We start from the raw sequence: 23051 nt of genomic DNA on the forward strand, positions 1-23051 counted from the left end.
TTCCCCTGGTTCTTGGAATAAAAGCCAAGCTCCCTATCCAGCCTCCAGGGTTCACACCATCTGTCACAACCTGCCTCTCCAGCCCCATCTCCTGCCACTTCCTTCTGGTTCACCACGTCCCAGCCCCTTTCCTTCTGCTCCTTGAGGATGCTAAGCTTGCTGCCATATCAGGGCTTTGCTCTTGCTGTTTCCTCTGCCCAGTCTCCACACACTGGCTGTTTCCTAGCAGACCTCAGCTTCATGTCACCTCGGCAGAAAGGCCTTTCCCTTGTATGTCTAAAGTAGCCACCCAATCTCTCCATCACATGTCCCTGGTGCATTTTCCTTACAGCCTGTATTATTCCCTACTATTTTCTTGTTTATTTGTAATCATGCCCCGTCCGTGTCCTCCCCCTAGAATGGAAACTCCACGAGGAGTAGGACCCTGAACGGCTGGGTCCCCAGCATCTAGAATGGCGCCTGGCACGTAGCAGGTACATAACACGTATGACTGAGTGAATGAGTGAAGAATTAAAGTGTATTTCCCAGACGTCGGGAACATCACCCATAGCGGGCTGAATGGTGGCACCCAAAAAGATATGTCCATGCCCCAGAACCTGTGAATGTGACCTTATTTGGAAAAATGGGACGGGGGGAGAGAGGGAGGGATAAATTAGGAGGCTGGGATTAAAATATACACACTACTAAATATAAACTAGATGATCAACAAGGACCTGCTGTAGAGCACAGGGAGCTCTACTCAATATCTTGTGATAACACTTAAGGGAAGAGAATGTTTTTAAAGAGTAAATATATTTATATAATTGAAGGTCTAATTCAATTACGTGTATGTGTAATTGTATGTAAAATGGAATCACTTTGCTGTACACCTGAAACTAACACAACATTGTAATTCAACTATACTGCAATAAATATTAAAAGAAAAACCGTCTTTGCAGATGTAATTAAGTTGAGGATCTTGTGACGAGAGCGTCCTGGATTCCCCGACTGGGCCCTAAATTCAAGGACAAGTGTCCTTAGAAGACACAGCAGAGACGGCCATGTGCAGACAGAGGCAGTGATTGGAGAGATGCTGACACAACCCAAAGATTGCCTGAAGCCACCAGAATCTGGAAGAAGCAAGGAAGGATCCTCACACTTAGAAGCTTTGTAGGGAGCGTGGCCCCGAGTTGGTGGTGACTTGTTACAGCAGCCCTAGGATGCTAGTACACTCCCCAAATTTACCTTCTTCTGGCCCAAATTAACTGTGTGTTCCCTTTGATGTTAAATTAACCACGTAAAACAGTATGTGATTCTCTCCCACGTGATGTTATTGTTCTGCTTCTTGGCATTATCCGCAAGAGTTTGCAGAGCGCTAGGGTGAGAGCAGGCGCTCAGCAAGTCGGTATCGATTGAACAGTGGGGAACATGGATACACCCACTGCTTAGACTGGGGTTACAAAGCAAAGACTCTGGCATCATCAGGGATCCAGGGAACTTTGCTGCCTGTGGAAGCCCTGACTTGTTACAGGTTTGGGTATAATTTTGGCTTTGTCCACGCTAATCGGCCATCCTTCAAACCCAGCCTTTACAACACGGGGAAGATAGCTTATATAATATTGTACATCAACTCTACTTCAATTAAAAACACAACAACAGCATTTAGCTCCTGTTACCTCCGTCCTCCCTGAGCTTGGCTACTGTGGAAAACTTGTTCTCTGGCTGGAACTTGTAGGCTTGTCAAAATGACTGAGTTCTCGGAGGGGGACCACCCAGACGGCGGGGGAGTTAATGGCTTTGTTCTTGGCCCTCATTTGCTCCATCTCTGGGCACACACCCACGTCTGGTGGTCTTCGCTGGGGGCCTCCCCAGGTGAAGGAGGAAGGGACAGTGGGAGAGAAAATCAAAGGGGAAAACATAGCCCACAAGAGAGAAGGAGAAATAGCAGGCCCAAGGGAAAAGCAAGGACTTCAGAGTTGGTTCGTCCCTGAAAACTGGTTCTGGACAAAAAGAGACTCAGCTCTGACCTGTGGGCACCAAAGGCACCGGCGGCCGCATTAGGGAGCAGTGGATGCTGGTCTTTTCCTAAGAGGACACCTCTTGTTTTTCTTTCCTTTTTTGACTGTGGGTTTGTCCACTTTGTCGTTTCTGCCCCGGCTTCTCTGGGGATCCCTGTGCTCCTTCACAACAAGGTTCTTCTGACTTTGCTGCCGAGAACGACTTCTATAAATGCTCCATGGGGTGCCCAGGACCCCCTCCCCGCAGAAGGCAGCAGGGACACCCCCCCATGCCCCCACTCCTCCTGTGCCTATTTGAAGCATGAGGGCAGGGACAGTTGATTTTCCTGCCCTGGGGCATCGGAGGGCAGGTGTGGCCACGTGGACAGCATCCCGGACAGAGATGATGGGAAGTGTCTCTATTTTCCGTTTCTCTGGACTTCCTTTTACGGATTCACCCTTCCCCCCCATTTTCTTTCCAAACTCAGAAAGGAGCAAAACTTAGTGTGAAGCAAGAAGTGAAGGTAAAGAGGGGGAAAGAGCAGAGGGAGGGGGAAAGGTGGTGGCCCTGCGGTAACAAGGTGAGACTTAACCTGATGAGCAAAGTCGGTATTTACGTAAGGAAGCAATTTACGTAAGGAAGAGCTGTTCAGTAAGCATCAGGGGTGCTAAGTACCTTCTAGAGAGCTAAGGCCCGGGTTGGATGCCTTCAGGAGTAGATTTTCTCAACCTTGGGCTATGAAGATTGAAAATGGCCAGTGAGGCCACTGAAGAAAATGGACTTGAAAGGAAAGAGGCTTCCACCTGTCCCAGCAGGTACAATCTGAGAAGTGAGGAGGGGATGCGTATGATTGGGTCACACGGACACACGTGCTTTCACATGGACGCACACACACACACGCACACACACACACGCACTTTGGCTTAGAATAAGTCTGTCTGGGCTGTGACTTGTCTTAGAGAGGTTCTCAGTGGACCATGACAGTGGCAAAGGCAGTATGGGACATCAGACACTGCAAGGGTGGCCTTTGTGTGGAGGTACCAGGACTAGCCCTGGGGTACAATTTAAAAAGTTACCTTGTTGGGACTTCCCTGGTGGCGCAGTGGTTGAGAGTCCTCCTGCCGATGCAGGGGACACGGGTTCGTGCCCCGGTCCGGGAAGATCCCACATGCCGCGGAGCGGCTGGGCCCGTGAGCCATGGCCGCTGAGCCTGCGCATACGGAGCCTGTGCTCCGCAACAGGAGAAGCCACAACAGTGAGAGGCCCGCGTACCACAAAAAAAAAAAAATTTATATATATATATATATATATATATATATATATAATATGCCTTTAAATATACATCTTAATAAGTTGAAATATGTGTCTGCTCTCCTTCTTCCTAAGAGGCTTCTCCTCTTCTCTATTTGCTTTGGCATTCGAATGCGTTGCAGACAAATGAGTCAGTTGAGATGAGGTCTTCAATTTGCTTGAGCCAGACATGTGTCAGCCCTACTCTGGGGAAGAAGCAGGAAGGTGTTCATTTCATACCTCGCCTAGGACACCCTGGCTGAAGTAACCTCAAAACATGCCCTGCCTTCCCCAAGGGTCTGTTTTGTTTTATTTAAAAAAATTTTTTTGAAGAATAGTTGATTTCCAACGTTGTATCAATCTCTACTGATGATAAGGTGCTTCAAATCCCTTTGAAAGTGAAAGCACTGGCCAGGGGCTAGTGGTGTTTTTGTGTATTTCTTTCTTACAGACCAGGAGCACAGGAAATGGCTTGTCCTCAGGCCTGGCTGGTGGCTGTACTGGGACCAGAATCCATGTTCTGACCCCCAGCCTGGGGTAAAGGCTGCCCGGCCAAGTGCTTAGTTGGGTCTCATGTCTTGCAACTCCTTCAATTAAAAGCAGTTTAACTGGGACTTCCCTGGTGGTCCAGTGGTGAAGACTCTGCTCTTCCACTGCAGGGGGCACGGGTTTGATCCCTGGTTGGGGAGCTAGGATCCACCATGCCGTGCGGCTCCACCAAAAAATTAAAAAAAAAAAAAAAAAAAAGCAGTTTAACTGTTGCCTAGAAGGAGGAGAGCCCGCCACCGTCTACAGTCAGCGTTGAGGGAAGGACATCTGTCCATCTAAGGGTGGCTGGTGGGAGTAGGTGGAGGCTGGGGCTGAGGTGGGCAAGGACAGGAGACATAGAGACTGTAAAGAAGTCATCCTGGCAAGAGATGGTGAAAGGCTGGATTCCAGAAGGAACAGAGCAGAGGGACCAATTTGAGAAATGTTATTTATCTTGTGTTACTTAACTTTCTGTTTTGGAAACAGTCAGACTGACACACAAATAGAGAGACTAGTATAATGAACCTCCATATAGCCAACACCCCCCTATTCACCAGTTATCAACATTTTGCATTTGAGAAGTTGTAGAAGGTGAGGTGGAGAGGACTTGGGGATTGATTAGGTGGTGGGGGAGAGAGGATGGTGATGGAGAGCAAAAGAGAAGGAAGAATCCAGAATGATCCTGGGCCTCTGGCTTGGTCGGGTAGACAAGGGAAGAAGCCGAGCCAGTCTGGAGGGAGATGGTAAGCTGGGTGAGCAGAGGCTCTCTGCAGTGCGGGGACTGTGCTCTTTGCAGCCCCCAGCCCCTTACACGGCTACCTACTGAAGGAATAAGCAAAGGACACTGGGTGGCAGGGTCAACCAGGGTCTCTCCTGAGGGCTGAGCCAGGGGGAGCTGGCAGAGCATTTGCTTTCTTTCCTCTCTAATCCTTAAACCTTGGTTTTACCCCTTGAGAATTTCTTTTTTTTCTTTTTCTTTCTTTATTTTTTTGGAGTATAATTGCTTTACAATGTTGTGTTAGTTTCTGCTGTACAATGAAGTGAATCAGCTATATGTATGCCTATATCCCCTCCCTCTTCGACCTCCCTCCCCCCATCCCCCCCATCCCAGAGAATTTCTGAAAATGAAAATAACCACCTAGCCTTTTTCCCAGAAAAAGAGAAGCTTTGCAGATGAACAGAAGGTTACAAGAGGGTGTTCTGGAAAGAGACCAGTGATGTAACAGGGCTGACGGCTCCACCCTTCAGGGAACTGCTCAGGCTCTGCCCCAGGGGACTCTTCCGGGCATGAGAATTCAGCTCTACCTCGAAGGTGCCCACATTCACCCTCCACTGTGTGTGTCTTGGAATAACCTTAGAGTGCACGGCAGAGGGGATAAGAGGTGTCCCATGGTGGGTCACCCTGACCTACCGAGGGTCCGGGATGGGGAGCCAGCCCCTTCTCATGTTCCAGACAGAGCCTGTCTCATTTTAGGTCAGGATGACACTGCCTGGTCCTGATTTGCAGAGGTTCCAACTTGTCCTCTACTGTTTCCAACCAGGGATGTGAACACCCTGGTTGGCTGGTGTTCAAAATTCCTTATCGCCATTCCAGCAATTATGGGCCACACCAAGGGTGCCCTGTGGGTCTGGTTTTATCTGCCCTGAACTGTCCATGCCTCTGAGACACAGGCCTGAGTCACCTCCTGTGCGTTCATTACCCAGGAAGCCCTTTGGCATTCTGGCCAAGTCCCAGGCTGTTGCGGGTTTTTCCGTTGTCTTCTAGCCAAAAAGCAAAACAAACAAATCGCTCCCTCTCTATTAAACTTCTACCAGCCTTCTAGACCCAGCGCAGTCTTCTAAGAGGCGTCTCTTTGCACAGAAATTTCTCCCATGAATTTGAACTCCCCAGATGTGCTGGTCCGAGAGCCCGTGGCACTCTGCCTGGAGCTGTCATCAAGTTGCCATCTGGCAGGTTTGGTGCTGTGTCATCTCCCCAACTGGATTCAGAGCTCCTGGAGGACTTGCTTCTTCCCTTCCCTCCAGCGGCAGCCATGTAGTGTTCCCCAAGTTTGATTCATTCAGAGGTGGTTCTTCTAGTTTTGGTGAAAATTATTCTGCCCTGAATGTTGAGATGGAAGCCTAAGGTAGCGAAGGTCCCCAGCACAATCTAGGACTTTTGAATTGACTTCCACAGCTGTGACACCTGTGGGGATCTTGAGGGCAGCCTGGGGGGCATGTGCTGCCTTGGGTAGATGTGGTCCCAGGTCAACCTGCTCTGAGAGTCACATTTCGTTTACTAAGACTTTCTATATTTAAGCACTTCAGCCTCATTGGACTCAAATCTCCTCTTAACACATCCAAAAAGCAGTGGCTTGGGTTTGGAGGGAGCGGGTAGAGGTGAGCGAGGAGGGTCATCTGCTTCCTCACGTCCTTCTGCTCTTGTGCTGCTTCTTTTTTTTTTTTTTTTCGGTACGCGGGCCTCTCACTGCTGTGGCCTCCCCCGTTGCGGAGCACAGGCTCCGGACGCGCAGGCCCAGCGGCCATGGCTCACGGGCCCAGCCACTCCGCGACATGTGGGATCCTCCCAGACCAGGGCACGAACCCGTGTCCCCTGCATCGGCAGGCGAACTCTCAACCACTGCACCACCAGGGAAGCCCCTTCTTCTTTTTGTAATTGGAGTATAGTTGATTTACAATGTTGTGCTAGTTTCAGGTGTACAGCAAAGTGATTCAATTACACATCTGTACATATATCTATTCTTTTTCAGATTCTTTTCCATTATAGGTTATTAGAAGATATAGAATACAGTTCCCTGTGCTCTACAGTAGGTTCTTGTTTCTTGTCCATTCTGTTGAGAATGGAACCAGGGAGAGGAAATTCAAACGTTTCTCTGACTACCCTTGGCAAGCCATCCTCTCTCTGTTTATTTGTAACAGACCCCATCCATTGTTGTGGCTGCTTTTCCGTCCAGCACTGGCCATTCCTTTTTTTTGAGTGTCAACAGCCCGGTGCTGCCTCTCCAGGAGGACTCGATTCTCTGTTCTTCAAAGGGCCCTAAGGGGCCTCCCTGCACAGCCCCCATGGGACCAGCTAAGGCCCAGCCTCTTCCCCCCAGGCCTCACCTAGCTGGGCTCAGCGCTTCTCAAAGCCTCTGGGCTGAAGGGTAGGGTTTGTTTTTCTTTTTTGCCAATGTGTCACAGATCAGTACTTCCATAAAATACATTAAAAATTACTAGGGGGGGGCTTCCCTGGTGGCACAGTGGTTGAGAGTCCGCCTGCCGGTGCAGGGGACAGGGGTTCGAGCCCTGGTCTGGGAAGATCCCAAATGGTGCAAAGCAACTAAGCCTGTGTGCCACAACTACTGAGCCTGCACTCTACAGCCCACCAGCCACAACTACTGAGCCCATGTGCCACAACTACTGAAGCCTGCGTGCCTAGAGCCCATGCTCCACGACAAGAGAAGCCACCGCAATGAGAAGCCCTCGCACCACAACGAAGAGTAGCCCCCGCTCACCACAACTAGAGAAAGCCCACGCGCAGCAACGAAGACCCAACGCAGCCAAAAATAAACAAGTAAATAAATTTATTAAAAAAAAATAAAATTACTAGGGAAACCACTATTTACAATAGCCAAGGTATGAAAGCAACCTAAGAGTCCATCGATAGATGAATGGATAAAGAAAATGTGGTACATATATATAATGGAATATTACTAAACCATAAAAAAGAATGAAATAATGCCATTTGCAACAACATGGATGGACTTAGAGATTATCATACTAAGTGAAGTAAGTCAGACAGAGAAAGACAAATATATAATATTACTTCTATGTGGAATCTTAAAAATGACACAAATGAATTTATCTACAAAAGACAAACAGACTCACAGACTTAGAAAACAAATTTATGGTTACCAAAGGGGAAAAGTGGGGGGGGAGGGAGAAATTAGGAGGTTGGGATTAACATATGCACACTTCTATATATAAAATAGATAAGCAACAAGGATCTACTGTATATCACAGAAAACTCTACTCAATATTCTGCAATAACCTAAATGGGAAAAGAATCTGAAAAGAATATATATATATATATATATATATATATATATAATTGAATCACTTTGCTGTACACCTGAAACTAATACAACATTGTAAATCAACTATACTCCAATATAAAATAAAAATTTTTTAAAAATGACTAGGGAAGGGTGGCAGAATATGCCACCCCAAAGTATGCCACTTTGGCATAAGGATTAGTTTGAGCTAAATGCATTTTTTGAAATAAATTTATTTATTTATTTATTTTTGGCTGCGTTGGGTCTTCCTTGCTGCCCACGGGCTTTCTCTAGTTGCGGCGAGCAGGGGCTACTCTTCGTTGGGGTGCACGGGATTCTCATTCCAGTGGCTTCTCTTGTTGTGGAACACGGGCTCTAGGCACACAGGCTTCAGTAGTTGTGGCTCGTGGGCTTTAGAATGCAGGCTCAGTAGTTGTGGCGCACGGGCTTTGTTGCTCCACGCATGTGGGATATTCCTGGACCAGGGCTCGAACCCGTGTCCCCTGCATTCTTAACCACTGCACCACCAGGAAAGTCCCTAAATGCATTTTAAAAACAGCAGGTGCAAGAAGGGTGCTCTGACTCTCCCCTTTTTCTCCCTAAAAGCAGGAGATAAAACCCCAGATGGAAGATGTCTTCCCTACACGTGGAGGAAGGTAACATTATTATCATCAAGACCAGGGAGTTGAACCCAAGAGAATTCTGTGCAAACCAGAGCTTGTTGAAATAATTCTCATCTTCCTTTAGCCTCCCTTATATTTTTGTTACTTTTCTACAATCACCTCTCTTTGTTCAACCTACTAGAAAAACATTTAAGGTTTGTCACTTTCTTTGGGTCTGCATTTCCTTCTGAGGGCTCTTGTGTCACAAAAATCTTGTATTAAATAAATGTGTATGCTTTTCTTCTGTTAATCTATCTTACGTAAATTTAACCCTCAGGCCCAGCCAAAAGCCCTAAGGGGAAAGAGGTAAAAATTGCCTTCGCTACACTAAGAAAATGACATTTTGAAAATAAACTCCCAAAATACAAGTCCTGTTTTCATTATTAGACTCAACAGTCAGAAAATTACGCTGCCAAATCACTATGAAACTGTCTTAAAAATTTCTCTTTACTTCTGCACGTATTTCTTCTTGGTCTGGCCACACAGTTCACGGATCAGTTCCTGTCCCTGGAACACAGTGTGTGTAGCCCTGGGCTAACCCATCTTGAAAGAATTTGCTGTGTTTTAAGAAGACGCATTCTTTACTATACTGTCGTAAGTAATATCCTAATAGTTTATAATTTAAAAAACAGTATTTATTCTTCCCAGTTTTCTCTCCCTCTCCCCCCAGACCAGCTCCGCTTCCTATTTCCTCTTCTCCTCCCTCTATTCTTCTTTTTCTTTCTCCGGAATCCCAATAGCCAACGAGTTGGATGGGTTGACCTTTTCTTCTGAGTTAATTTATCTCTGTGTGTGGCAACTACTCTGGGGGAACAGGCAGTAATGGAGCCAGGAACTCACATTGAATAGAAGCAGTGACTTGGGTCATGTCTGGGGGCAGAGGTGGTTGAAACAACCACCAGTGCTGTAGGAGAGATAAGAGAAACTAATCAGTTGGTGTGCTCCCGGCTTCCATGTGAGGGAGGTTCCAGCCCTGGGCGCTTCCAGCTTTGCTCCCTATAGCTCAGCGTAGAGAGCCACTTCCTTAATCTTTCAAGGAGTCCACATAGCCCATGGGCTCCAGTTCTGGCTCAGCCACTTTACCAACCTGTCTTTCTCCCTGTGATGCAGGCTGCAGGCTCATCCATGTGGCCCTCAGTTTCCTAACCACCCCAGTCAGGATTGCATCTGTCCTGCTGATGGTGGTTGACGGACAATGGATTCAGCGCCACACTCATTGCTTCAATGTCCACTGGACAGCCTGTGGCAGACAGAACGACAAAAATAAGTCTCGAAGATAAGAGTCCTCTAAAGTTCAGTGAGGAAACAGATTTAGGGCTTATATCACATCTATCATTAACTCAGACGAAGTGGAGCCGCAGATGTCTGGGGGAGGGCGGGAGGGGGCAGGGGTGCCGGGGAAGATTCACAGCGGGCAGGGTACGTGAACTGTGTTCCCTGGGTTAGAGGAGAGAGGATTGCAGAAATGGGGTGTGGGATGTGCAGGAGGATGAGAGAGGGGCGGCTGGAGCTGCGGGTGTGAGGCAGATGCCGGCGAAGAACTTGCCTCAGGCAGGTAGGCTCCACCACCCACTACACTCTCACGAGACTCCTGCAGTCACGTCCCTACCTTCTGCTCTCCCTTCCTCTCTTGTCCCCTAAAAATCCATGCTCGGCAGCCAAAGCGATTCTTTTAAAAGTAGCTCAGACTTGTCACGGCCTTGCTTCACCCCGTCCACTGGTTTTCTATTATTGGTCGAATAAAATCCAAACTCCCCACCTATCCTCAATGCCCAGTGTGACTCCCTGTTCTGGCCTGTCTGGCACCACCCTTCCTGGCACACTGTGATGGGCACCAGCTTGACAGCGGCGCAGCTCGACACCACCTGGACCAGAGGGGAAGAGGTTGGAGTGGCAGAGCCCTCCGGCCCCAGGGGACCACAGGAATGTCAATTTCTTTGTGCAGCAGGTGCTCATGGGCTCATTTGCTTGAGGAGATGGGATTTCCATTTTCCACATGCTGAATTTAAGCATTAAATTTAAGCATTAAAGCTGGGCATTATCTAGTGAGGCTAAAGATGTGCGAACCCTATGACCAGCCTTTACGCTCCTGCAGAAACGTTTATGCGTGTGTACGGGGAGCTCAGAGGGCAGAGATCAAAGCTACAGCCCACGGCCCGATCCTGCCCCAAGTCTGGGTTTGTACAGCTCGTGAGCTCAGAACTAGTTTACATTTTTAGGATGACTTTTCGTCTTTTCTCCATATTTTAAAATTTATTTCAAAATAAAGAAGACTATGCAACAGGGACCACATGTGGCCACAAAACCTAAACTATTCCTTTACAGAAAAAATTCGCCAAGCCCTGATTATAGGACTGCTCACACAGGATTGTTTGTAATAACAGAAAACCAGAATCGTCTAAAGTATCCATCGGCAGTAGATCAATAAATTATAGTTTGTTCACATAATGAATATTACTCAGTGATGGAAATGAACAGACTGCAGCTCTATGTAGCAATCTGGATGATTCTCACAAACCACACTGAGCAAATAAAATAGGACACACAAAAAATACAAGCGGATTCCATTCACATCAAGATCAAAAACAATCGAAAGCAAACTAATTTAGGAATGCACATATGCATGGTCAACGATGAAGAAAAGTAAGAATTATTTTTTTAAAGTCGAAACTGTGGTTACCTCTAGGGCTGAGGGAGGAGGTGGTGCTCAGGAAGGGCACATGCAGGTTTCTGGGGTGTTGAGTGATGTTTGATTTCCTTCCCTTGGTGGTGGTTTTGTGGGTTTTCCTTGGATAACTAATCTTACTTTGTGTGTCTATGTCTTATACCTCCATCTCTACGTAAGATTGTATTGGTTAGCTGTTGCTACAATAACGGTGTGTAACAAACCACCCCAATATTCAGTGGCTGAAGACCACGATCCTTTAATCTCACAGCTCTGGGGGTCAGCGGGGCCAGTGGCTGTGATGCATCTGCAGTCATGGGGGTGCTCTGCTTCTGGCTTTAGGTCAGCACTTTGGCTGGGGCAGCTTTGCTCCATGTGTGTTCGTTGCAGGCCCAGACTCAGGAGGCAGGGGAAGCTCCGTTCACCGCAATGCCTGAGACTCAAATAAGGCATATAGTGTCACTTCTACCCTACTGGCCAAAGGAAGTCAAATGACCAAGCCCAAAATCAAGGGGCGGGGGTGAAGCCCACAGTGAAGCAGAGGGGTGAAGAACTGGAGCCAGTAACGCAAGTATATCTCTCCCAATAAAAGCATTAGTTAGGAGAGAAATCGAAGCTACTTTGGGGCAGCCAGTTAGGAGTCACAGATGCTGATCAGGAGCTCAGAAATCTCTCGAACGCAGACCAAGACTTGGCTCGTCCGCATTTAGGTAGCAACCAATGCCCCACAAGTGACTGAGTTGTCTGGGGACATCGTACTGGGTTGAAGCAAGAGCATCACTAATGTGAGTTGGGCTCAAGATAATCCAGTATAGTGGGTTTCCACAGGCACCAGCGGAGCGGCAGGAAGAGGGGGCTGAGAAAGGAGAGAGTTTGAAACTGAACAAGGCAAATGGCACTGATGGTGTCGAGTGCGGAACAACGTGCTGGGCTTTTGCTCTTGGGAGATCGCGTTAGAGAAGGGAACTTGGCAGCTCTGTAGGGACCAGATCCCATCTGCAATGGGTTGAGGCAATTGGAGAGGACACAGGGCTGTTCTTTCAAGCAGCGTGGCTACCGAGCAGAGGTTTTCAACCTTCTCCCCACTCCACCCTACACTAGACTAGTACTTCCCCCTGTCACCATCAGTAGCAGTGCTCACCACAGGGTGACTGTCAACGCTCCTCACCTTCCTCCAGCCCCGTTTTAAGAAACATTGTTATAAAAACAGGACAGAGAGGTGGTGACTAGGAAAGGATGCTGCACCCAGACAGGATATCATATTACCGATAAATAGAAGAGCTTGGGTTTCTGCCCTGCCCAAAGGTGAATCCAAGGTCAGCGTCCTTGCAGAACTTACTGTCTCTAGGGGAAGTGACCTGTGAACACCTTACAGGAATTCAAGGCAGGGCAACAGGAGGGATGACTACACTCACCTGCTATTTGCAGTGCTGGCATTGAGGAAGGAGCAAGGAGGGGGCAGGCTTACAAAGGAGGAAGCATTTAGGGAGTGGGCTGAGCTGGAAAACGGATGGGGAAGGGTGAGTGGGGGTGGGGAAGGGTGAGTGGGGGTAGGGCAGCACGTGGAGTGTCTAGGAGGGCAGAGTGTGGAGGGAGAAGCCTGCAGATGGGGCTGGAAACGAGGGTTGGGGCTCTGTATGGAGAACATCAAATGCCAGGGGTATTAGGGCTTACACTCTGCAGGCAATGGAGAGCCACCGTGTTTTTTGTTTTTAATATAAATTTATTTATGTATTTATGTATTTATTTATATTTATTTTTGGCTGCGTTGGGTCTTCGTTGCTGCATGCGGGCTTCTCATTGCGGTGGCTTCTCTTGTCGCGGAGCACGGGCTCTAGGCGCGCAGGCTCAGTAGTTGTGGCTCGCAGGCTCCAGAGCACAGGCTCAGTAGTTGCAGCGCATGGGCTTAGTTGCTCCACGGCATGTGGGATCTTCCCGGACCAGGGCTAAAACCTGTGTCCCCTGCATTGGTAGGTGGATTCTTAACCACTGTGCCACCAGGGAAGTCCAAGTGAAGTGTTTAGAAGAGTGTGTGGCACACAGAGTGTGCTCAAAAGTATTAGCTATTATGTAGCCCAAAGGTGGAGGCAATCCGTGTGTCTACCATGGGTGAACAAATGAACAAAATGTGGTCTATACATACAGTGGAATATTATTCAGCCTTAAAAAGGATGGAGGGCTTCCCTGGTGGCGCAGTGGTTGAGAGTCCGCCTGCCGATGCAGGGGACACGGATTCGTGCCCCGGTCCGGGAAGATCCCACATGCCGCGGAGCGGCTGGGCCCGTGAGCCATGGCCACTGCGCCTGCATGTCCGGAGCCTGTGCTCCCCAACGGGAGAGGCCACAACAGTGAGAGGCCCGCGTACCGCAAAAAAAAAAAAAAAAAAAAAGGAAATTCTGACACATGCAGCAGTGTGGATGAACCTCAATGACATTATGCTAACTGAAATAAGCTGGTCACAAAAGGACAAATACCGTATGAGTCCACTTATGTATGGTACATAGAACAGTCAGATTCATAGAGACAGAAAGTAGAATGGTGGTTGTCAGGGACTGCGGGGGAGGGGGTATGGGGACTTGTTTAATGGGGACAGAGTTTCAGTTTGGGAAGATGGAAAACCCTCTGAGATGTGTGGTGGTGATGGTTTCACAACGATGTGAAGGTACTTAATGTCACGGAGCAGTGTACTTAAAATGGTAAAAATTATAAATTTTGCGTTATGTGTATTTTACCACAACTTTTAAAAATATGTAAGAGCTATTGTTATCTCTAGTCTCAGAAATGGATGTGGCGATTCCTGTCTGCCCTGTAACTCTGGCAGACAGGGCTCAAATTTTGCTCCCCTCATATCTTCTCAGTTACAGTAAGTTATCTTTTCCCCTTTAAATCCAACCCTATCTTTGTCGTAGGCCAAGAGAGCTATGGAACAGACAGCCTAGATGGTGGAATCCAGGAAAGCCGGAGGAAAAAGAGTGAAAGCTCTAAGCAGAGGGGCCCCCAGGTTCTGCTGGAACTCTGGCCGCAGCTCCTGGCTGACAGTATCCTGACCCTGTTTGCTGCTGCGCCAGAGAACAAAGTCTCCCCAGAAGCCGGATGCCCGCTGGGGAGCTATGGAAGTGGTTTCTCGTGGCATCCCCTCCGAAGAGCACCAAAAGAATGGCGGATCTGGGAGAAGCGAGGCTAAGGCTCAGGTGACTGTAAAGTTTGGAGGCTCTTGGGTCCCATTTGTACCCTCAGCAAAGCCGTTTTCCCCTGGGACCCCGGGATGTGAGGGCCAGCTGGCCTGTGCCTTGGGCGGATGACTCTCACTTATAACATGGTCCAGGACAAGGGCCCTGTCACTGGTCTCCACAAAAGGAATCCTTTTTCATGCTTAATTTAATAAATCTTTTCTGAATATGTCCCGTAAGCAGGACTTAAAAGCAGCTGCACGTTCTAAAAAAATACAACAAACTGTGGGGACTTCCTTGGAGGTCCAGTGGTTAAGATGCCATGCTCCCAGTGCAGGGGGCACGGGATTGATCCCTGGTCGGGGAAATAAGATCCCACATGCCTCACGGCTCGGTGAGAAAACAAAACAAAACAAAAACCAACGAACTAGTGAATATAACAAAAGAGAAGAAGTGTCGCAGATATAGAGAACAAACTAGTGGTTACCAGTGGGGGGGAGGTAGGGGAGTAAAAGGTACAAACTATTAGGTATAAAATAAGTTACAAGGATATATTTTACAACACAGGGAATATAGCCAATATTTTATAATAACTATAAGTAGAGTATAACCTTTAAGAATTGTGAGTCACTATATTGTATACCAGTAACTCAGATAATATTGCACAGCAATTATGCTTAAAAAAAAAAAAAAGCAGGCTTCCCAGGTGGCGCAGTGGTTGAGAGTCCGCCTGCCGATGCAGGGGACACGGGTTCGTGCTCCGGTCCGGGAAGATCCCACATGCCGCGGAGCGGCTGGGCCCGTGAGTCATGGCCGCTGAGCCTGCGCGTCCGGAGCCTGTGCTCCGCAACGGGAGGGGCCACAACAGTGAGAGGCCCGCGTACCGACAACAGCAACAAAAAAAGCAGCTGCATGTTGGGACCAGTTTGGGGAGCTTAACCGATATGATGCCCACACCCCAATTCCAGAAGTTCTGGTTTAATTGGAGAGGTGCAACCCAGGCATAGGGATTTTAAAAAGCTCTCCAGGTGATTATGAGGTGCAACCAAGGTTGAATACCACTGCTGTAAAGTTCAAACAGGAAGACTATGGCCTCAGTGAGTGAGGTAGGAGCTGCAGCATGTAGATTAAAAAGATCCAGGGAAGCCCAGGTACCACTGAATGATCGTTTCATGGGGAGGACCATGGACGGGCAGTATCCGCTCTTTCTGATAACAGGAGCCATTAATCTGAAGCTGGTTTGGTCTGTGCACACATAGTGATGTGAAGACCCTGACTTCTGCATTGAAAATACAGCTTTGGACTTCCCTGGTGGCATAGTAATTGAGAATCTGCCTGCCCATGCAAGGGACATGGGTTCGAGCCCTGTTCCGGGAAGATCCCATGTGCCGCGGAGCAACTAAGCCCGTGCGCCACAACTATTGAGCCTACTCTCTAGAGCCCGCGAGCCACAACTACTGAAGCCTGCACGCCTAGAGCCCGTGCTCCACAACAAGAGAAGCCACCGCAATGAGAAGCCTGTGCACCGCAACGGAGAGTAGCCCCCACTCTCCACAACTAGAGAAAGCCCGTGCACAGCAACAAAGACCCAACGCGGCCAAAAATAAATAAGTAAATAAATAAATAAATTTATTTAAAAAACAAACAAACATAGCTTTGTAAAATATAAAATAGGTCCCCCAAATGGTCACTTTTCTGCCAGTCGTGGTGTCTGGGCTTTTCCCTTTGGCTTGTACCGTAACTGCTGAGAATTGTGGTCAAAACACACCCTGTCACATCTGCGGGTGTCTGCTGACTGCTTACTTCAGCTTTCTTGATGTCATAACAAAGCTGTCCAATGTATTTCTTAACGGGGTGAAGTCTGCTGTCTCTTCTGTTTTGAAATCCATGAGTGGCAAGACTCTGACTCACTTCCCTTAGCCTGTGGAGTTCTACCGCTTCCTGGATCACAAACCCTGCGGGCACCAGAATTCATAGCAGGGGTGAAAACTACCATTCCGCAAGGCCATGAGTTCAAATTCAGACTCTCCCACTATTGGCGGGGGAGTTGTATGGACAGCTAGGTGACATTTCTGGGCTTTGAGGGTTTGTAGAAAAGGAGATGTGTAAATACAAAATGTGGTTAACCCTAATTCAGACCTTTGAGGAGAGGACCAGTAGATTTCTCTCAGTTTGTAAGAGACTTGATTGTTCTGCTGGGCGACCCTGACACCAACTAGCTTTTGTTCAATCATTCAAGACATATGCACTGCCAGAAACTGTTCTAGGCTCCTAAAAAACAGGCAGAGGCAAGTTGGATATTATGGACCCTGCCTCTTTATTTTTTTGGAAGACTTTATTTGTTTAGAACAAAAGGTTTACAACAAAATTGAGAGGAAGGTACAGAGATTTCCCATATATCCCGTTCCCTTCAACATGCATAGCTTCCCCTATTGTCAACATTACTCACCAGAATAGTACATTTTTTTTTTTACCAGGGATGAACCTACACTGACACATCGTAATCACCCAAAGTCCGTAGTTTACCTTAGGGTTCACTGTCGGTGTTGTATATTCTGTGGGTTTGGACAAATGTATAATGACATGTATTCATCATTACAGTATCATACAGAGTATTTTCACTGCCCTAAAATTCCTCCGCGCGCTGCCTGTTCATTCCCTCACTCACCCTCCCAACCCCTGGTCTTTTTATTATCTCCATAGTTTTGCCTTTTCCAGAATATCAAAAAGTTGGAACCATACAGTATGGAGCCTTTTCAAATTGGCTTCTTTCACTTAGTAATACGCATTTAAGATTCCTCCATGTCTTATCATGGCTTGACGGCTTATTCTTTTTTAATCTGAATAATATTCCATTGTCTGGATGGACCACAGTTTATTCATTCACCTACTGAAGGATATCTTGGTTGCTTCCAAGTTCGGGCAATTATGAATAAAGCTGCTCTAAACGTCATGTGCAGGTTTTTATGTGAACACGTTTTCAACCCCTTGGATAAATACCAAGGAGCTCATTGCTGGATCATATGGTAAAAGGACGTTAATTTTGTAAGGAACTGTCAAACTGTCTTCCGGAATGGCTGTACCATTCTGCATTCCCATCAGCAGTGAATGAGAGTTCCTGTTGCTCCGCATCCTCCCCAGCATTTGGCATTGTCAGTGTTTGGGATTTTGGCCATTCTGATAGGTATGTAGTAGTATCTCCGTGTTGTTTCAATTTGCACTTCCCTGATGACATATGATGTGGAGCTTTTCGTATGCTTCCTTGTCATCTGTATATCTTTGGTGAGGTATCTGTTAAGGTCTTTAGCCCATTTTTTTAAATCAGGTTTTTGTTTTCTTATTGTTGAGTTTTAAGTGTTGTTTGTATATTTTGGATAATAGTCCTTTATCAGATGTATCTTTTGCAAATATTTTCTCCCCATCTGTGGTTTCTCTTTTGATATTGTCTTTTGCAGAGCAGAAGTTTTCAATTTTATCTGGACTCTGCCTTTTCATGAAGCTTACCAAGATGTGTGCTTGGGAAATAGCATTTACTGTCTTCGGACTATTCTTTTTTTTTTTTTCCAGTTTTATTGAGACATAATTGACATATGGCATTGTATAAGTTTAAAGTGTACAGCATAGTGATTTTTTAAAAACTTACCATTTTAATTATTTTACCATTTTTGTGTGCACAATTCAGCGCCATTAAGAACATTAACATTGGGGACTTCCCTGGTGGTCCAGTGGGCAAGACTCCGTGCTCCCAGTGCAGGGGGCCTGGGTTCGATCACTGGCCGAGGAACTAGATCCCGCATGCATGCCGCGACTAGGAGTCCACAGGCTGCAACTAAGAAGCCCACGTGCTGCAACTAAGAAAGATCCCGCATGCTGCGGCAAGGATCCCATGTGCTGCAGCTAAGACAGGGTGCAGCCTAAATAAATAAATAATATTTTTAAAAAAAGAACATTAACATTGTTGTGCAATCATCACCACCATCATCTCCAGAACTTTTTCATCTTCCTAAACTGATATTCTACCCATTAAACACTAACTCCCCATTCTCCACTGCCCCCAGCTCCTGGTAACCAGTATTCTACTTTCTGTCTCTATGAATTTGACTGCTAGAGACCTCACGTAAGTAGAATCATACAGTATTTGTTTTTTGTGCCTGGCTTATTTCACTTAGCGTAATGTATTCAGAGTTCATCTGTGTTTTCGCATACAACATAGTGATTTGACTTACATATAACCTTGAACCATTCTTTTTCACTTAATTAATAACAGCGAACACTTAGGGAGTGCTTACTGCATGCCAGTTCCCGTGCTAAACCCTTGGTTTGCACTCCTTTTAAAAACAGCTATTTCCTTTTATCACAATTCTCACTCCCCTTTTCCTTTAAGCAACCATCCTAACATGTTTTGTGTATGTCCTTGTTTGTGGTTGTGGAATCTTCAGTTGTTGTTTCTATGCATGCATTTTAATTTATATTTATGTCAGATGTGCTTATGTAAATTAGGGTGGGTGCACTTTTTCTTCCAGCATATGTTCGTGTGATCCATCTGTGTTGCTAGCTGTGCATCTCCCCTCTTCTCATGGCTATAAATGACACACAGAGTGCAGCCACTGTGTTTCACCTGTCCACCACTGTGTCTCACCTGTCCACCACCCCACGGAAGGGCTGCGAATTGCGCCCAGTGCCCTGCCCCCGCCAGCAACCCTCTGCTACGATGAGCATCCTCGTGTAGGTGTCCTTAGGCCCCTGTGTGAGACACTTCAGGATCTATCTATCTATCTATATATTCCCAGGAGTGGATTATTGGTTATGTGGTATACGTACAGGTGGTCAGGCTAAGGAAGGCAGATTGCCTGTAGAATGGCTACACCACCTACCTACTACCTGCAGTAATGTAGGGAGCTTATAGCCCCACATCCTAACCCACTTGACATTACTCAGCTTTTTAATTTTTGCCAAATAGGTGGCAAGTAATATCTCGTTGGTCTAATTTGCATTTACCTTATAACCAAAGAACATCTCTCCATATATGTGTTTAGTCCTTTTGGTTTCCTCTTCTCAAAATGACCTGTTCCTAGTCTTGGCCCATTTTTTCACTGGGTTCTTCTCTCTTTCTTGTTGATGTGCAGGACGTCCTGTCTATTCCAGATATTAGTCACTTTTTGGCTTGATATTGCAGTATCTTTGCCCAATCTGTTATCTGGTCATTTTCTTTGACCACTGTGCCCTTTGTTTTACAGAAATCCTGTGTTTGGAGGGATCACATTAACCTTGAGTCTTATGATTGTGCTTTTCGACTTTTTTTTTTTTTTTTTTTTTTGCGGTACGCGGGCCTCTCACTGTTGTGGCCTCTCCCGTTGCGGAGCACAGGCTCCGGACGCGCAGGCTCAGCGGCCACGGCTCACGGGCCCAGCCGCTCCGCGGCATGTGGGATCCTCCCGGACCAGGGCACGAACCTGCGTCCCCTGCATTGGCAGGCGGACTCCCAACCACTGCGCCACCAGGGAAGCCCCTCGACTTTTTTTAAAGAAGTCCTTCTTTGCCTCTAGTCCGTAAAGACACTATTTACAGTTCTTCTATTACCAGCAGAGTTTGTATTTCACAGGTAGGGCTGCAGTTCATCTGCACAGTAGCTCTGTAAATGATGTTTATCAGGGACGCACTTGTGTTGGTTTTTGCTTACCCTACTCACTGGATCTTTATAACAGCTCTCTGAGGTAGAGGAATAAACTGAGGGCAAGGAAGGTCAAAATGCTAGCAAGTGGCAAAATCCAAATCTGATTTTGTTTCTTCAAATGTCAAGTAGCTGCACCGTATTACAGAGTTCCAGGGCAGGGGAGCAATGAAGCCTGGGACCCAGAACACAATTCACCTAGAATAGGCATTATTCATTCCTTGGTGGATGGATGAGGCCCTCAGTTTGGTCTCTTGGACTTAGTTCAATCAGAAATGCCAACAAACCCCCAGGAAGGGGCACACTCAAACCCCCAGCTTCACTAGGAAGCCCCTTCCCATCTCTCTGACCCCCTCACCACGTAGGCCACACACGCAGCCTACTCCAAAGTAGTTTCTCCTCCCTCAGCTTAGGGTCTCCTTCTAATTCCTGTCCTCATATTTTGTGCTTATGAACTCTAAGGAATCTAAGAAACTCTAAGATTTAGAGATTATTTTCCAGGTGCCAGGCACTATTCTACGCACTTAACGTGTAGACACTCATTTACTATTCATAACAACCCTATGAGGCGGGTATTATCATTGTACCCATTTTGCAGATCATAAAATCAAGGCCACAGTTCTCACTTTTAGTAAGTAGCAGAGCGGGGATATAAACCCAAGCCACTGAGCATGGAGCCTGCACTCCCAGCCACTGCATCCTACTGTCTCTTGTAGGGTACATTACCCTCCTATCCAGATCAAGTACAACTCCAGAAACTATAAAATACAGGTACCTGAATAAGGCTGTGAGTTTTATCTCAAGCATCTTTGTAACAGACGCTGCCATTTGACATTCCAGCATCCAGAATCGCCTGGATGAAGACTTGCAGTCATCGCGGTGGCCTGGTTACCTCACATCCCTGCTGGAGCCAAAGACCTCAAACATCTCGCTCTGCAAGAAGGCCCACCTGATTCATTAGGGCTTGCTGTGCAGCACAACTTTTTTATTAAGTGAGCATCCCGCTAACTGTAGAGCTGCAGTTCCCAGCCCAGCCACACAGCATGGCTCTTGTCACTGTTTTTGGCAGAATCTCTTAGTCCCCTTTGTGTAACGGAATCAGGGGGGCGGCAGTATGACCACTTCCCAGCCTGTGCTGGCTCTGTCCTGGGCTTTGTCCTCTCCCATGACCCATTGTTCTCAGATCCTTTGCTTTCTGCATTATCATCTTGTTTTTAGCCCGTCTTGGTTCTGTCCATCATCATGATGTTTTCTTCCATCCTTCGCTCTTGCCTCCAGCTTTTATCTCTTCTCTCTACCTCTTTCTAGCTCATGTTCAAAAAGACATCTTATCTACCTGTCCTTTCTTTGCCCTTCTTTTTTGTCTAACCCTTTCATCCTAAACCCACCTTGGAGCTGGTTCTGTGCAGTCACTTCTTCTCCTTCCCTCCCTGCTGAGCCCCCCATCCTCCGGGCAAGCTCAGCCACTCCGAGGGCAGCCCCCCGACTGTGCGACAGTGGCTCTAAATTGTCCTTTGGTCAGATTTGAATGTAAGCAACGAGATAGATCTGGCTTCTCCTTGCTGTAGTTCTGATTTATTTCTCTCCTGCAGGGAAGGTGACTGGGCATGCCTCCTTGTTGGTATTGCTTTCATTTCCTGGGAACAGTCTCCTTTACTCAGCTTTTCCAGTTAACCCTGTCACTTCAGCCCCTCCTGTCTGACCTCTAATTCGTTCCCCACTGTCCCCGACTATGTCTTTAAGCACTGTCCCGCCTTATCAGACATGTCCTCCTCATCCCGTTTGTCCAGGGCACCTGCTCTTGCCAGGTGTTCTGGAACACCTGAGGTCCTGCATTGCCCCAATAGACGCACCCGTGAAGGTCCTTCAGGGGCACTGATATGCTATTAAAGGCAAACATGGGTTGGACATGGGCTTATTCTAATGTACACAGATTATCTCCCAACACAAAACCCGACCTCTGCCAACAGTTAACGCCAGTCAGTCCTGACCCCCTCACAAATGTGAACACCTTTTGCTGTCCGCACTTTCGTCCCTTTGCTCATTCTGTCCTTTTTCCCCTCAGCTCTCCCACTTCATCCCCATGGCTGAGACTGCCTCTAGACCTTTCCCAGCACAAGTCCTGAGGGTCTTCCAGGACCCGACTTGAGTGCCACCTCCCCTGAAGAGCCCTCCCTGCTCTCTGTTGTCTGAGTCCCCATAGTTGTGCCAGCAATGTAAGGGCACTCACATCCTTACTGATACTACCTGGTATTGCTAGGACATTTTTTATTTGTCTCTCTAGTAAGATTCTTTGCACCTTTGAGGCAAAGGATCACATTTTCGGTGTTTAGAGTCCAGATGGGCAGATGCGGAATGATATTGGATCCTTAACAAGTATCTATCTGAATGAACAGATGTGGAATCTCGGACCCCTCCCTCCTGCTATAGTCACAGGCCGCCTTGGTCTGCGGCCGTCCAGTTATATGTTATAGTTTCCCCCACTAGACTGTAAGCTCCTAAGGTGATTGGAGCAGGGTGTCTCCAAAAGGACCTCATCCCAGCCCCCCCAGAACTCAGCACCACTGCAGACTGAGCACTCACCGAAAGTTGTCAAATTGGCACGGAGGTCAGAAGACACAGTTCTCTGCCCAGTGACCTCTAGGGCTGCAGGAGAAAAAGGAAGTTAAGGGGACAGGGGGGGGATCAGAAGCACTTGGGTGTCCATCTGCTGGAAAATCAATCTTTTCATTTGCAAGACCCAGAAGAGAAGGCCTAGGCAGTTAAACCCCAGACCAGGAGTATCTTGTACCTTGGCACCAGGAGCCCGGGAGGAATTGGGTACTTGAGGCCATGAGAGTGTTGATGTTGACCACTCAGGTCAGGGCTCTTGGTTCCATGAGCCTTTGGCCTCCTTGCTTTCCTGCCGAAGTGACATAGAGCTGACTGGACTCTAGGGGAAGCCCAGGACTGGGGATTCAGGACTCAGGAAGGCCAGCTGTGCCATCCTGGGTGGGAAGGGGGCCCTTCCTGGACTTCTTGTTCTTGCGTTGAGAAACCGTATCACCACCA

The sequence above is a fragment of the Delphinapterus leucas genome, chromosome 7 (genome assembly GCF_059928025.1).
Source record: "Delphinapterus leucas isolate spDelLeu-1000000601 "Yukka" chromosome 7, BTC_Dleu_Yukka2, whole genome shotgun sequence".
Classification (NCBI taxonomy): Eukaryota; Metazoa; Chordata; class Mammalia; order Artiodactyla; family Monodontidae; genus Delphinapterus; species Delphinapterus leucas.